This window comes from Peromyscus leucopus, chromosome 3, assembly GCF_004664715.2.
Source record: "Peromyscus leucopus breed LL Stock chromosome 3, UCI_PerLeu_2.1, whole genome shotgun sequence".
Lineage (NCBI taxonomy): Eukaryota > Metazoa > Chordata > Mammalia > Rodentia > Cricetidae > Peromyscus > Peromyscus leucopus.
The window spans coordinates 146,441,160-146,450,486 of NC_051065.1; the positions used below are offsets into that span (position 1 = coordinate 146,441,160).

At 50.0% G+C, this 9,327-nt stretch overlaps 1 protein-coding gene across 2 annotated transcripts in view; it reads left to right on the forward strand.

Moving 5' to 3' along the window:
* The first annotated feature begins 6,092 nt into the window (after positions 1–6,092).
* Cd4 (CD4 molecule) overlaps positions 6,093–9,327 on the forward strand; it is a 26,280-nt gene continuing 23,045 nt past the window's right edge. Inside the window, exon 1 of one of the 2 annotated variants that reach the window (XM_037204139.1) lies at positions 6,093–6,261. The gene's annotated coding sequence lies outside the window, so the exon portion shown is untranslated. The remainder of the gene's footprint in view (positions 6,262–9,327) is intronic. The other variant, XM_028892353.2, reaches the window with a different exon arrangement.

Genomic DNA, 9,327 nt, shown 5'->3' on the forward strand with positions numbered 1-9,327 from the left:
GACGGGAAAGCCACAGGATGCCACCAGCCTAGACCCTGGCGTGGAGTTCCTGGTGCTCCTTCCCACAGAACCGTATGTGAGGAATAAACTCGTATCTTGGTCAATCAAGCTACTGTTTGGGGCTTTCTTCCATTTGCAACGGACAAGAGCTTGTGGTGCTTAATAATACACTAATTGTTGACATAAGGCTACTTTGTGGTAAGCCCTCTCAGCCCGCCATCCTTTTTTTCCTTTTGTAGAGCATGCCATTTGCAATGTGGTCATTCATTATGGATGTGCGCCAAAGCTTGTGGGTCCCTCTCTGTTCCCATTTTCACTACTACATACTCATATTCACTGTTACACCCCGGCACTGACTGAAGCACCTTGGACTGGTGGACACTGGACACCCTTTGAGTGGTTGGATGGATGGTTGCATGGCTGAGTCTAGAGCAGAGTCACAAATTCACTGCCTGCTGAAGGCTGCTGGGTAATGCAAATGAGAAAGGAGGGCAGGCTGTAGGCTATAGAGAAGGTATTTGCATACCAGACTGAAAGAAAAGAAAGCCAGGGAGGGGGGCCCACAGGAGCCGCTTTAAAAGGGCAACTCAGAGTCCTGTCTGACACTTTCACTTCAGTTCATTCACAAAACTGAGTCACCTGGCCAGGTCAACTGCAAGAAAGCTTGGGAATGTGCGTCAGATGCCAGGTCTCTAAAGCCAGAGCTGGTGCCACAGCTCTGTAATCCTAGCTACTCGAGAGGCTGAGGCAGGAGGATTGTTTAAGCCTAGGAGTTGAAGATCAGTCTGGGCAATATAGTAAGGTCCCATCTTAAAATAAATAATCAATAAAAATCGAGCTCAGATAAAGATTGTGAGGGTTTTTGGTTTGTTTGTTTTTTTCAAGACAGGGTTTCTCTGTGTAGCTTTGCACCTTTCCTGGAACTCGCTTTGTAGACCAGGCTGGCCTCGAACTCACAGAGATCTGCCTGGCTCTGCCTCCCGAGTGCTGGGATTAAAGCCGTGTGCCACCACTGCCCGGCAAGATTGTGAGTTTTGGGGCTAGGGAGAGGGCTCAGTGGAGAAAGCATTTGCCTTGCAGGTTTGAGGATTAGAATTTGGGTACCCAGACCCCACATAAAGCCAGCTAGATACCGTAGTGAATGTCTGTAAGCCCAGCGCTCCTAAGGCGAGAAGGGAGGCCGAGAGGGAGGAGCCCCAAGAAGCTCATGGACCCAGGATTTGCAGCAGTGAGCAAGAGACCCTTTCTTAAACAGGGAGGAAGGTGCTGACCAGCTAAAGATTGCCCTTTGACCCCTGCGTGTGCTCAGTGACACACACTCACACAGAAGAACCTCTCTCTCTGTCCTGTGCGCACACAAGCGCTAAAAAAACCGAGGGCCTATTACTAAGAAGGAGAAAACTGATTTGAGACATAGCTCAAAAGATAGCTGGGATCTGAAGAATGAATAAAAGTTCCCTAGATTTGTGATTCTCAACATGTAAGTGTGGCCTGTGTACCCCTAGGAGGCCCTGGAACCTTCCAGAGGGTCTTAAAGGGCAAGCTACTTCTATAAAAGCCACGGGACACCATTTGCCTGTTGCTGTGCCGCATCCCAGCGAGGCTGCAAAAGCTTCCTGGCGAAACTGCAGCCTCAGCACAAAGCGAGGCCGTGGCAGGAAAATGTAGCACGGCCCTCGGCAGCCAGACACTTGCAGTTTAAAACAGGCCCATTTTTTTTTTTAACTGAAGAATGTCTTTGATGAAACAATAACATTTAATTTTATTAAAATGCAACCCTTGGGAACACCGTGTTATGAAGCAAGAAGAAGCAGAGAGCATTGTGCTGCAGATGAAGTTGCGATGGTTGCCGTGAGCAGACACACTTATGTCCATTGTGGGTGTTACAAGCCTAACTGCGCTTTTAATATCTCTCTTTTATTATTATTATTTTTTAATAGTTAATTTATTTTAGCAGCCAGTGCTCTTAACTGCTGAACTATCTCTCCGGTCCTTTACTGGATTAAAGTGATGGGTCTCATTACGGCGTTTTTAGAATACATGTCATTGTACTTTGTTCTTATCTTATTCTTCCCCCTCTCCATGCCCATCTTGCTGAAGTAGCCACTATTTAATTTTTGTTTTTTTAAATGTGTAGGGGTATTTTGCCTGCATGCTGGTGCATCCTGTGTGCACCTGGTGCCTAAGGAGGCTAGAAGATAGGGGAGGATCCCCTGAAGCTGGAGTTACTGACAGTTGTAAGCCACCAGGTGGGTACTGGGAATCGAACCTGGGTCCTCTGGAAGAGCAACCAGTGTTCTTAACCATGGAGCCATCTCTTCGGGCCTGAAACCAGGCTACTTTTTTCAGAGTAGGGGAATGGCCAGAGTACCTGTGCACCATTTAGTGATCACTCCGGCTGCTGTGCGGAACACATCTGGAGGAAGGCAGAATAGAGAGTGTTATGGCCAGTCCAGCCGTGGGAATCCAACAGACCTGGAAAAAGGTAATGGAAGACAGAGACCCAAGACTCTGGGTTCACTTCAAGAATGAGCAAGTTTGCCGGGCATGGTAGCAGAAGCTTTTTTTTTTTTTTTTAATATATTATTTATTTATTTTTGTTATGTATACAGAAGAGGGCGCCAGATCTCATTACAGATGGTTGTGAGCCACCATGTGGTTGCTGGGAATTGAACTCAGGACCTTTGGAAGAGCAAGCAGTGCTCTTAACCTCTGACCCATCTCTCCAGCCCCGGTAGCAGAAGCTTTTAATTCCAGCATTCGGAAGGCAGAGGCAGGCAGATCTCTGTGAACTGGAGGCCAGTATAGTCTACAAAGCAAGTTCTAGGACAGCCAGGGTTATGCAGAGAAACCCTGCCTCAAAAAACAAACAAACAAAAAGATGAACAGTTTTTATTTTTCCCAGCACTGTTTATATATTGTCTCTCTAGCTACTGGAGATTCGTGACAAGCAGAGCTGGGACAAACTGCATCTCTGTCCCCTTAGATCTACACTCCCTTGCCTTGAGGCTTTGTGTTGCTCCGGAGGACGTTCCTCCTAGGTTTTTATCTGTGCTTGTAGTTTCCAAAGTCATGCAGTCATGGAGCTACATCTGTGTCAGGGGGACAGCAGACCCTCTGGACTCCAACAGGAGAGGCTAGGAGATGCGAGGTAGGGCCAGGAGCTAGCATAGGGTGGCAGTGTCTCCCAAGCCTGGAATGGTGGTGTTGGTGTAGAGTGGTCTGGAGAGATTTTTGAAGACATTTAGTGTTAGGGTCTGAGAGAAGCCACCAAGAAAGGCCAACGGTCACGTATGCAATTTAGTAAAAACGTTTATTTTCAGCATGTTGGGGTGGCAAATATCGACCCTGAAGGGAGGTCGCAAGATCCTTTTAAGCGGAGTTAGGGGAATTCCAGGGAAGAGGGATTAATCTGGTGTTGATTGGTGGAAGAAAGATTAGTCTGGGGGCTGATTGGTTGGAGGCTGTAGTGGTTAGGGGCTTATTTGATGGAGGGTAGGAAAAGCTATCTTTGTTTGTTTGTTTGTTTTGTTTTTTGAGATAGGGTTTCTTTGTGTGTTTTGGTGCCTGTCTTGGAATTCACTCTGTAGACCAGGCCTCGAACTCACAGATCCCTGCTCTGCTCCAAGTGCTGGATTAAGCGTGCGACTATGCTGCTGGAAACTATTTTAGCTAGCAGAAGGCTGGGAAGCATCTGCTGAGCCAGCAGAAGGGGCTTCAGGGTGCCTGCTGACGGGTTGCTCAGGTCCAGTCAGCTCCAGTAAACTGACACTAACTAAGGCCTGGTCCTTGGCAGGGCTATTAGAAACCTGCCGTGGCTCTGTTCTGACTCCCCAGCCTTCTCATTTAGAAGGTGATATCACAAGATTCATAAGCAGATAAACAAGAAGGGTGTGTGTTGAGGAAGTTCGATTGCATTCAGTGTATTTGGCTTGGATGGTGAGACCATTCGGTGGTCAACCTGGGCCAAAGGTGTGCAGATGCTAAGTTAGTCTGGAACTAGACTGAGATGTGTAGAAATTGTTACGTCTGGGTCTTAGTCACTGGTCTGTTGCTGTGAACAGACACCATGCCCAAGGTAAGTCTTACGAAAGAAGCCATTTAATTGGGGACTGGCTTACAGTTTCAAAGGATGAGTCCATTGTCACATGGTGGGGAGCATGGCGCCAGAGCAATAGCTAAGAGTTACTTACATCCTGATCCGCAGGAAGACAGAGAGAGAGAGAGAGAGAGAGAGAGAGAGAGAGAGAGAGAGAGAGACTGACTGGGCCTGGCATGGGCTTTTGAAACCTCAAAGCCCACCCCCAGTGACACACTTCCTTCAATAAGTCCCCCTCTCCTCTCTCTCTCTCTCTGTATCTCTGTATCTCTCTCTCTCTCTCTCTCTCTCTCTCTCTCTTCTCTCTCGTTTGTTTGTTTTTCAAGACAAGGTTTCTCTGTGTAACAGTCCTGGCTGTCTTAGAACTTCACTCTTGTAGACCAGGCTGGCCTCGAACTCCCAGAGATCTGCCTGCCTCTGCCTCCCGAGTGCTGGAATCAGAGGCATGTGCCACCTAAACTTGGACTAAGGCCACATCTCTTAATCCTTCTAATCTTTTCCACTCCCTGGTGACTAAGCCTTCAAGTATACGAGCCTATGAGGGCTGTTCTTATTCCACCACATTATGGTAAACATGCAAGTGGAGATGTGCAGTGGGAAGGTGGGTGTCTACCGGAGAACTTAGGAGAGATCTGGGCTAGACAAGAATATGTGAAATGTTGAAGGAGCAGGCAAAAGCACTTTGGCCTGAGTACTGCCATTTTGACTTCAGACTCCATTTTACCTGTAGAGGAGCTGAGAACTTTCTAATGGCCGATCAACCTCCTCCCTAAACCATAGAAATAGTTGCCATCCATCTTTAGTTCTCTGAAACATTATGGCTGTCCCTAACAACAGAAAGAACAAATGCATCTGATTGGTTGGACTGAAGGCTTGCATTGTATGTCGGTTGACAATGACAGACCACTCAAGGAAAGTCCCAAACCTTTGATTCTTGATTGGTGAAAATTGTCACTGTAACTTGGTGACAAATGGGTTTGTGATTTTTGTGCTTATAAACCTCACTTCGGCTCTGTTTGATGCTGTCAGGAGAAACAAAGCTCCTGAGTCCTTGTCCTGCAGCTCTGATCCATCAGTGACCCTCTTAGGTGGTTTTTAACAAAACCTTTGGGCCCCCTAAATGTCTCCCTCCTTCCTCACAGTGTGTACCGGGCTGGGTGGAACGATGTGAGCCACAGTGTGGTCCACGGTCACTCTTGTCCTCTCAGACATCCACATTTCAGCCCTTCTCTGCCGCCATGAGCCGGATACACAGCAGCAGCTGCTGCTCACAGTCCTGGAAGAAGCCACACTGCACAGATGTGCTCAGGGTGTGGAACGAGAATCCCTTTGTGGGGTGGCGGCAGCTGCTCTCAAATTGTCACTAAAGGAAGCAGGGCTGTGTTTGCCCACCTGTCCAAACACAGCGACCCTGCTCTTCCTGTCAGAGAGGCCACGCAGTCTAAATGGCTTCTCCGTACCTTTTCCACAGAGGAGACACCCAAAAGTCTCATGCATTTTGCTTCTTGGCAATATGCTACCTGCTCAGTCCCCAGGAGAGGGGGGAGGCAAACCCAGCACTGCATGAGCTGCCGTGGAGCCATATTGGCCCTTGCTGTTTCCTCTAGGCCCTTAATCACCTCTAAACAGCCGACTTCGTGGGTTTGTTGGGCAATGTAATTTCACCTAAATTTTCCACTGATGAAATTTTGGCTGACTTTTTTTTTTTTAAACGTGGTATTACTGTATAGTCCAGTCTGGCATTGAACTTGTGATTCTTCTGCCCAAATCTCCCAAGTACTGGGGTTACAGTCATGTGCCCCTAAGCCCTGCCTCACGCCAGCTGAATCTGGCTGTGTCAGCCTTTTTCTTGCCCCCAAACAGACGACAGTGACATTCAGGCTCTAGCCTGATTCTGCTCAGCTATTTCCAATGACTTTGACAGTTTTAACTCTTCAATTTCCCGAACAGCTTAGGGTAGAAGGGAGGGAGGGACTCCAGAGGGCTGGCCCACGTCTGGCGTGTAGAGGAGCCTCAGTACCAGGCTTCCTGTTTCTTCACTTACGAACATCTGTGAAGACACAGCAAAACTCTCTCCCTCACTAGGAACCTGTTTGCAGAGCCTCGAACCCTCACACAGACACACCTGTGCAAGAAGCAGCTGGAAGACCGGCTGGCCAGAGGTAAGGGGCGCGCTTGACTTCATTCCTTCAAGGAGCTGGAAGGGGCAGCAGGCATGGCAGCAGATGCGCCGGAATGTTCTGGATGCGGCTCTCTGTTCCCAGCTGTGGCCCAGTTCTCATACGTTTCTCTCAGGATAGGTCATGAAACAGTGATCTCCTACTGGAATCATGAGCGTCAAAAGGTTAAGCAGCAAGCCATACTCATCTTCGCCTGCCCACCCTGGCACAGAACAGTGCTCGGAGCGGCAGGTGCTCAGCTGAAGTACCCTGACTAGAATGCAAGCTCAGAGAGGCAATGGCTGAGAGAGACAGCAGAAGGCCGAGGGGCCGGGGGCAGTGGTGGAGAGGTGAAGCCGGGAAGAAAGAAAAGGCAGAGACAGTTACGGAGAGGAGGGACGATTAGAGAGAATGAACAGGTGGTGAATATGGAGGAGACATAAGAAATGAACAGAGAAAGAGGAGGACCGAAGTGGACTACATGCAATTTTTCTAAAATCACCACTAAAGATGCTTCACCAAGCATCATCGAGTCAAGAACAATTTAAACCACATGCTTTCTGTAGCCTCTTCCGACTCTTCCGTGTGTGTGTGTGTGTGAGCTCTGACTCCTGTCTTTTTCTGTGAAGTTTTAGGAGTTTGGCTTGTATTTTGTTTTCAAGGTCTCACTACGTATGTTACCTGGGCTGGCCTCGGCTCAGGCTGGGCTCTGGGGACACTTTTGCCTCAGCCTCCCCAGTCAGTGGCACCAAGGCACATGCCACTATGCCTGGATTGATATTTAGAATTTTTGAAAGGAACCCTGTTTCAGTTAGTGTGAGTTAGGAAACGGGGGAGTGAGATTCTCAGAAAGTATCAAAACTGGACTCTTACCTCTGGAGAGCTGTAAGTGGGTACTTTTTGTGGTAGACATGTGGTCAGAACAGTTGATCCTAAGAGAGCTGGTCTTGGCGGGAAGTGGGCATGAAGCAGGACTCTTATTTCTCAAGATGGGGTGAGTTATCCAACTCTAGCCCCCTGCCTCTACACCCTCAGTCAGACCCTTCGCATCTCTTAGCACCACATGGTCAGGAAGTCATGCTGAGCCCCGAATGTCCTTCAGTTTATAGACTTGTTCCGGGAGAGGGGTCCCCTGAGGGTCAGTCTGATCCTTCAAAATAGAAGGTTCTTTGATAATTCAAAGACTCTGCTGAATGGAGTAGCACTTTCCAAATGTCCTGATTGTGGGGCACAGAGTTGGTTTTTTTTTGGGGGGGGGCAAGCAAGGCAGAGAGAAGACCCTGATGAGGGAGACCACTGCTGCTTCTTGTTCTGATTTCTGGTGCTGTCTTGGATCTGTGGGTTGATACAAAATGGCCGCCCTGCAGGGCTGAGGGAAGGGGCCCTGGGGAGTCAGATAATCAGGGACCCCTTTCCCCTCTCAACCCTGGGCACTCACTGTAGAGGCCTGCCTCAAAACACACACACGTTCTTCCCCAACCATCACCCAGTTCTAGGCAGAGACGCGAAGTGGCCTTGGGTCTTGCTCCTGGCCACAGTGGCGAAGTGTCAGTGACCGGAGCTGGGTGGCCAGGTGTGGCACGTTTTAGACACTCGGTAAATGTTCGCTGGACTGAATAACTTGGACGGAGATGGGAAATGAGATGAGTGTGGGGAGGATGGAGACGGGTGGGCATCTGTAGGGTCGATGCTGAGTGCTGTTTACAGCTCCGCTTAGACCTTTCAGAGACTAGGGAAGGAGGGGGGCACAGAACCCCCCCACCCCCACCCACCCCCACCCACCCTCCAGCTTGTGGGCATCTGAGGCAGGGGAGAGGTTGGCAGAGGTTGCAGCCACTGAACCACAAGGGCTGCTTAGAGGGTCTCATCTCTAGGAAGTTTACACAAAGCCAGTCAGAGTTGAAGGGTGTGTGGTGGGGGGCACATCCCAGGGCTGGGCCAGAGCGGGGTGACTGGGGGCTGAGGTGGGGGGAGATAAAAGTGCCTGTGGGACCACAGACTGTCGCTGTGGTGGGGCTGGGCCGGGACTGCGGCCTCCTCTCCCATCTCTGGGGGCCCTGTGAGGGTGGCAGGAACCTCAAGCACCCGGAAAGGTGTGTGGTATGTATTGCCATTTTGATAACGTTCCTTGTGTGGTCCCTGGCTGTCTCTTCTGTGTTCCCGGCATGCCTCTTGCCTCTTCTCCTCCATCATTTCTGACAGGCCCTGTGTTCTTTGTGTGTTGGTGGAGCCCTGGAAGGGTGGCTGCTGCTTTGATGGCCTTGCGAAGCCCCTTTCTCCTTCCCTCATGTCTTCCCTTGAGACCTCTGTGTTTTGTTTTGTTTCCAGAAAAGCTGTCTACTGTTCTCTGTCCACTGTGTCTCTCCTACTCGGCAGCCAATTCCTTTCACATCCACCCCTTGGGTCCAGCCCACCATCCTCTGCAGCTTCGCCTCAGATCAAAGCTTGTGAAAGACCTGCTGGTCGGCAGGAAGCTGGGCTGCTTGTTTACAGTGTAGAAAGAACTAGATCTTAGTGATATCTAGAGAGGGGAAAGAGGAGGAAAAAGAGACAGGGGAGCCCCAAGGAGAGGGGAACAGCAGTGGCTGCAGCCCAGAGGGAGACACCCCAGGAGCTGAAGCATGAGCCTGGAAAAGAGAGATTCAGAAATGCAGATGTGAGCCGAGAGAGGGGGAGGGGACATTGCAGTCAGTCGGTCCCTGCGGCTTCTCCCAGGGGTGATGTACACAGGATGCCGCGAGGTAGAGCGCCTCTGGGGAGGCTGAGGATGTGGGAATCAAAGGCCGGGTCTCTGGGGTGGCAGCGGAAGCTTAAAGCACCAAAGTCGGCTGTGGCTGGAAACCCACAGCCTCCTCCACTAAGCCAAAGCCCGGGGTGCACTGGGGTGATGCCAGGAGCTGGGCACAGAGATAGCTCTCTGCAGAGTCTGGGAGTGAGGGGGAGAAAGTGGCTACCATCTGGGGAAGATCGCCAGGGACGCCCTCATTCCTCTAGCATCTTTACCAGGGCAAGGGAATTCAGATCCCTAGGAGGGAGAGAGACTTTCTCTGTTAACTTCTACTCAAGGAC